Here is a 7688-nt window from a genome sequence, read left to right on the forward strand (position 1 = left end):
GACAGTAGCAGGAGTGAACCCTCTCCTATATCTTTTTCATCTTTTCTATCATCTGGTCTTTGGAACTACTTTAATAATGTGCTTTGTAAACATCTTTGTAATCCTTCATTGGCTCGTTCTGCACTGAAACATTCGCTCAGATATTTTGGACTATCTGCAGACATTTGTCCTTGGTTGAACTTTACTTCACGAATGCTTTTGCTCTTTAGATAGTCAGTGAACTTTTGACTTTGGCTGGTTATTCAGTTACTCTCGTGTGGTTTTCTACCTCCTGCTTATTTTGCAAAGACGCTACCTTGTTGGCTGCGGAGTAAAATTGAACTCAAAATCTAAATTGAACAACCCCACAGGGAAGTTGGCGGTCAGGGTCAGATATAGAGAAGTACCCTCAGTACTTGGCACGCAACCTTGTCTCTCTCAATAAAACTAAACATAGTTAAAAAACAAACAACAACAGCTACAGAAGCTATTCATAAATGAGAACGATCCCCAGCATGCAGGCGTTAAGGGCAGACGGTCGTGGAGTTGGCGCCCGTTCCCGAGATCACACCAGTGATGAGTTTTCAAGCGGGAACAAAGCTGCATTCAGCGAGGCGAGGCCGAGGCAGCGTGCAGACACAGGGCCGAAAGTAAACACAGGGCCATAGACCGCAAAGAGATGAGATTAGATTAGCCTATTAGGGATGTTTGCTGTGCAATGCTACAGCATTTCCTCCCCCTCACCGCCTGCAGACTGTCAATGAAACCAGGGCAGGCAGCAGAGAGAGGCAGAAGGCGGGGGTAAGGGTGGGAGGGAGGGAAGAGGAGATGAAATGGGGTGAAGGAAAGAAAAGGGGGCCCCAGGACATCAGGAAAACTGGAGTAATAATGGATGATAAAAGATAAAGAAGAGAAGTAGGGCAAGAAGAAAAGGAACTAGGAAGAAATGGGAAAAAATGGACAAGCGAAGATTATAGGAGGGGGATGTGAGAGAGAGGGCAGGAGAGCATGAAGAGGACAGAGGGGACAAAATGTCTTAATGAACCTATTAGAGACTGAAGTGCTCTCTTATCTTGTGATGAGCTACACGTGAGTTGCAGGACAGATCATATCTCTTGGTTAAACTACAGTATTAGCTCTGCAGAAATCTAACTGAAGCTGCTGTGAAATGAGGTTGTAATAAAAAACATTTTATTATTGCATGTGTGACACTGATTGAAGACTATGAAGAGGCAGCTGAAAGACGTCTACACAGCACTGGGATGTTAGTGATGAGAGGGACGCTGGGTTTTTGGTGGCCTTGTGGTCTGAGGTTCATACCATGTGATTGTGAATTTGTGGTTTTGAACTTGAGTAAAGCAGCATGTCATCTGTTCTCTGTCTGTATCTCATCTTAAAGTATCATTTTAGTTTAACAAAACAGAAGAACTATCTGAATCATGGACAAGAAGAATGACAGGAAATTGTAGATTTCTTCAAGAAATTAACTGCAGCGAAGAATTTAAGCTACTTAAATAAATCAGAACTGAGGCAGATAATATCATATTTTAACCCAGAATCTGGCAGATCCGGCACTTACTGGATCAATTACTGCAACTGTATTTGACCATTTGCAGCAAGGTCGCAAAATAAAGAATTCATTTAGAACAATTTGGTATATTAAATGAGATAATGAGAAGTAAAAAAAACTCATAATTACAATCTCCAGTCTTCAAGAAACGATTGTGGAAAGCTTCCTCTCACAGTCCGCCCTTGTTGAATTCACTCGAAGAAATGACGTAAAAAAGCGTTTTTATTAGAGACTTGGTGAGTACTGAGATGTCCCAGAGAAATATGCATACCGGAGGTGGGTTACTCGGCAACTGTATCAACAATGAACAATAAAATGCTAAATATCTTAAGACACATTGTAACATGATTTGAAATTGAAAACATTAACTCTTTTGTGGCCTCATCCATCGGGGCAATCCCATTTGCACACAAGGTTCAGTTACACTAAAATGTAAGGATGCTATTGTATTAAATCCAGGAAGTTATGTCCAACAGCTCCTTAATGACTGCCTTAACATGACTGCAAAGTACAGTGTGGCTTATTGTATTAAAGAAATAGCTGAATGTGTTTAAAAAAGAGAACAAAATGATTCCTTTAAGGACAAATGAATAGATACCAGAAAGGCCAAATAGTTTTAAAGATTGTTATTTTTCCCTGGGCGTCCTTGGAGTTGTTGAAGGCCGAGCATCAGATGACACTCAAGGCTGTTTTCCACTGTGAGTGCTGATTGGCGAATGGAAGCAGGAAAGCAGTGGAATAGCTAAGAGCTTTGCTGGAATGCTGCAACACACAGAGATGAAGAGTCAAATTAGGAGATAGAGGGCTGGAACAGGACAGAGAGAAGAAGAGATACAGGTGAAGAGAAAGCTAAAGAGAAAGAACAGGAGGCAGACAGAGATAAGATAGGGACGGAAAGAGATGCAACATTTATGCCCTTTATTACAGCAAAGAGTCACATAGACTGCACTCCAGAGGCTTACACAACCACACTGTGTCTGGGCCTCTGTGTCCATGTGTGTGTGTGTAGTTGAGCATGAGACTGAGCAGCTGAGAGATTAGCCTTCTCCCCTGTTAGCTGAACAACATTGAGCTTGAATACAGGGGTCAAAGACTAGCAGTAGGCCAAGGCATTCTGGGCTACCTGCAGCTCTAGACAGAGTTATGCCGCATTTCCACTGCATGGTACAGCACGGCACGACACGACTTGCATGGAACCGCTCTTTTTTTGGTTTTCCATTGGTAAAAGTTGTAGACAGTACCTGGTACTTTTTTGGTATCACCTCTATCATGATTCCAAGCGAGCTAAGCAGATACTAGAAGGTGGATTTAAAACACTGCAGACCACCGATTCAACGTAAAATCAACGTTATGTTGACTTCCCGCTGGGACAATTCATTAGGGATTTATGTATTTTTAAGGAATAACTTAGTGTGTAGGTTGTGTCGGTGTTTGCAATCACTGGAGAGAGAGAGGGAAGAGGCGTACGTTGTGTCTGTTTACTAGAAAGTTCATGTGTTTTTTGGGACAAAACGGGTTTCCGCCAGCCCGGCTGCCCGTAACGTTAGTGAGTGTGCGGTTGAGAGAGAGAGATTGTGTACGTCTGTGTGACGTACGGTGAATATGAAGTTAACAGTAACGTTATAACTGTGAACGTTGAAGTGCAGTGTGTACAGTTTAGAAGCTCGGTAAATAAATGCTTCAAATCCCAGGCCAAGTTCCCGTGTCTTGCTTGTCACCTGCAGATTAAAGTGAAGGGGTTTTGGGACAACAACGGCTCAGACTCGCTCGCCCAGCTACTCTCTTTTTATTGACGAGCCGCCACTCAGAGTTTTGCTCAGCACCTCATCTCCTGGCTGTAGCTTCATATTGAATGGACAGTTGTGAGAGTTATATCAGTCTTCTTATAATTCTTGCCAAGAAATATACAAAAAAACGTTAGACACTTGGAGTGCACTGAACAGATTAAGCTTTCTAGATCAAGTTTGTTTATTGGTGAGTGCATGTCTGTGTTTCTGCTTGCCTCCATACGGACACACACACACACACATACATTAATTGTACATGTGATGTGAAATGCCACGTGTATGTCAGATGGTCATCAGCATGTCAGATGGTATTTACGTAAGCCAGCTGTTAAACGCTTCACGGTCAAACAACTGGAGCAGGGTGGAGAGGATAATGATAATGTGATTATTGAAGTTAGTCCAGCAGAGATTTTCATTTTGTATTTGCTAAAACCAGCGATGTTGTGTTGAAATGATCTACAGTGTGTATCATCACATCATCTCATCTGCCTCTTCTACCCCGATCCCTTGAAGCAGATTCAGAAAAAGAAAGAGTATACCAAGTAATTAGATGATGAGAGTGGGTTTGTGCACATCGTTTCCTGATGCAAACGTCTGTCTAAACAATTTAATGTTTTCCGGGTGATTCTGCCGTATAGACCACCCATTGTCCAGAGGGAGGGAGAGGAAAAAGAGACAGAGATGAGAGGGTTCATTTGTTGTCATACCGAGTCTAAAGAGCCACAAACACATTAAAAATGCATCTCCACTGCATTGCTCTTTCAAAACAGAGATGCACACGCAGCATCAGAGAAAGACAAGAGAGCATCGGCGTGTAAACAACCGCATACGCAGATGATGAAGACGTATACAACTAGAAGACGCTACCCATAAATATGACCTAACACATGTAAGCACGTACACACACACACACAGCCCACAATCACTTAACAACCTCCTGTCCCACACACTCATTACTGAGGAATGTAATTAGCATGCTAACACTAACAATGATGGGTAGGAGAGAATTGCGGTTAGGTAAAGAGGGCTGGAGGAGGAGGCACACAGTCACCAGAGAAATGGATACCTAGCAGAGCTTTAAACTTTGGTAGAAAAGTAAGTGATGACTAGATATGAAGATGAACAGACAGTTAGATGTGTCAGTGGTGTCTGTTGCAGTACTGGACAGCGGTGGAAGAAGTATTGAGATCATTTACCTAAGTAAAAGTACAAATATCACACTAATAAACTTCACTACAAGTAAAAATCCTGCATGCAAATCTTACTTAACTAAAAGTATTTCAGCAAAATGTGTTTAAAGTATGAAAAGAAAAAGCATTGATAGTGCGGTGATATGTTCCTGTCAGTGTGTATTAATATTTTGTATTAATATTACAGCTGCATTAATGTGTATGTTGCATTTTACTGCTATAGATGTTTAAGGTTGTGCTAACTCTTTTATATACAGTTGGATAGTTTAATCTACAGCTATGCATCTTATTGAATGAGATCATCATATGTTTTGTAGTGTTGCTGTCCTGTGAGATCCATCCAGTGTCTCTAAAGAGTCAACTTGTCATGGTGTCAGAAAAACAGACCTGTTTTCAGCTTTGTGACGATGCATTTTCCAGCTGATCCATTACATAGTTTATTTAGCTTTAAGAAGTAGGAGGATTTTCTCAACACATAAAGGAACATTTCATCACAAACAATCTGGAGATACATGGTTTTCGCTGGACGTGAAGTAACTAAACCTGTCAGACAAATCTAGTGGAGTAAAAAGTATAATATTTGCCTCTGAGATGTAGTGGGGTAAAAGTTGCATAAAATGGAAATACTCCAAATACAAGTACCTCAAATTTGTACTTAAGTACAGTACTTGTGTACATGTACTTTCATACATTCCACCACTAGTACTGGATGCCATTTTTCCCTGGGATTGTAGCCTTCCTTAGAGATATAAAGTACTAGACAAAGGTGATGTTTTCCTTCCACTTATGTTCCCCTTACTATTAGACACATGTTTAAGAAATTTAGGAGAGTGTAGGGGAGTGAAAGTGGCTTTAAAGGCCACAATCAGATGAAAAAACTAATGCTGTTCTTTCCCTACGCTCAAAAGGAGTCTCATCTAAGTTTTGTTGTCACAAACTCTTATCTTTGAACAATATAAGTGCTTCGGGTATGATAAATGTGATTCTGTATTTTGCATTTTGGCACACAGCGTATGATTTAGGGCTGCAACTAATGATTATCTTCATTGTCTGCCAATTATTTCCTTGATTAATGGATATATAAAGTGTAAAAAATTTGTTAAAAATGTCCATCCCATCCCAGAGTCCAAGTTGACGTCTTCAAATGTCTTTATATTCAGTTTGCAATCATATAGAAACAGAAAAAGCAGCAGATTTTCTTCCTTTGAGAACCAAAGAATGTTTGGAGTCTGGCCGACAAATCAACGGTGAAAACAGTTTCAGATTAATGTGCTGTCGATTGATCCGTCCAGTAATCTTTTCAGCTGTAGTATCATTTACCTGCTGGGTCAACTTCACGCTAAATACTTGCGGCTTGAAGAGTGTCCAAGTTGCAGGGCTAAGAAAGGAGTGGCAAGGAGTGGAGAAATAGCTCAAGTTGAACTTATAACAGATATTTCGAAAGCCCCCATCTCTGAATATTGAGATTTGGTGCTAAATGAATGCTTCCTGAGTATTTCAGTGTAGAAAGTACTGGCCTTGGTTTCAAAAGCTACCATCTAACAAAGACTTATGGGTGACCAATGAATAGATAAAAAGAGTTAATCTTTAATGAATGTTTAAACTGTGTTTTCCCACACACTGTGTTCTGATTAACCATGTCATTACATGTTGTGAAAAAACACATTGTGTTAGTTGTGGTCTCTTCATATGAAGAACAGAGGAGCAGAGCGACTTGATTCCTCGCAGAGTAAACAACTGCATACCACAGACAGATGCTTCAAACACACAACTTCACCTCATTGTAAACAGACACACTCTATAGACTCACGTCAGTAAATCCCCTCCACCCTCTCTCCTGTTGTTTAAGCATGCAGCGCGTCCTAAGTCGCAGCTAACTATCGTAAATACCATTTGACATGCTGATAACCATTATACGGCCTGATGGCGGTGGCGGGCATCTGCCTGCCAGAAGAGCTGGATCCAGAGGGGTGACATTCTTCATTAGCAGTCACAGATGAGGGTTTTAGAAAAGTGCATTTTCTCAAGCATGGGACTAAAATAATGAACAATACTTTTCAGTTAGGGAAGAACATTAGATCTGGCAACGATGGTGCTTAAGGTAGAATGAAAAAAGTATTTTCAGTGACTCCATTATGCAACTTAATTTATTAGTTCTATTAGTTCACTGTGATCTTTTTGTCCTTTTTAATGAGAGAAAAATTAGAAACATTCACTGCATGTGTGTTTTTAATTACATGGTGATTAACAGACAAAGGGACGCTTCAAAGGGCACAAATGACTCTGTCAGTTCCTCTTGTTAAATCCTAATGTCAGGGCCAAATGTTGTCTTATTGGCTGTTTGGACAAGCAGAGCTGTGGCTGCCAGAGGTAAATTTAAAGAATGATTGTCACTTTAAAAATACAGACTCATCTATTGTATCTTCTATTGTCTATCTATTGTACATTTTGTTTGATATCAGAAGTTTGGAAGAGATATTTGTCTTTTATTGACAGTCCAGAGTGAGATGTCTCTGTGGGATCTTCAACCTATATTCTTGTAAGAAATAATTTAAAACACAACATTACATACTATACACATATCACTAGCCGTGTTTCCATTCACGCATTTTTATGCACTTATGAAGTATCACAGAAAAGCTGTATGGGAACGGCAAAAAAATAGTTTACGCACGCTTGAGGTGGTGTTAGCCTTTGTTGATGTGCTAAATGGATTATGGAAACGCCTTTGACGAATAAATTCTGATGTAGCGAACATTTAAATCACATAACTGATCAGCCGTTTCTGCTGTCGGCGTCTCCCCAGATATATATTATATTGTCTTTGTCTCCGGACGATATGAAACAAGAACAATACTAGCTGACATGAAAGAACAATTAAAACTTGCCCAATTTAAACAAATTCTTAAAGACTCTTTTCTCTCGGAGATCGGCCGAGGCAACTTGTTTTGTAACTGATTCGCAACCTCTACTTCTTCTTCAACTATGTTTACTGGCGGATTACAGACATGCGTAAAGCGTAGCCTATACCGCCAACTTCTGACGATACTATGCATCCTAGTTTATCCGATCCAAACCAGATGACGGAAATGTGCCTAATTTCTTTTTTGCAACATTTCAAAAGTTTGCTTAAAATGTGCTTGACTATTGAATAGATACACG

The 7688-nt window shown here is 40.2% G+C and overlaps 1 protein-coding gene across 1 annotated transcript in view; it reads left to right on the forward strand.

Moving 5' to 3' along the window:
• fgfrl1a (fibroblast growth factor receptor like 1a) overlaps positions 1 to 7688 on the forward strand; it is an 84461-nt gene that overhangs the window by 4034 nt on the left and 72739 nt on the right. The gene's annotated exons all lie outside the window — the stretch shown is intronic.

This window comes from Sebastes umbrosus, chromosome 9, assembly GCF_015220745.1.
Source record: "Sebastes umbrosus isolate fSebUmb1 chromosome 9, fSebUmb1.pri, whole genome shotgun sequence".
Lineage (NCBI taxonomy): Eukaryota > Metazoa > Chordata > Actinopteri > Perciformes > Sebastidae > Sebastes > Sebastes umbrosus.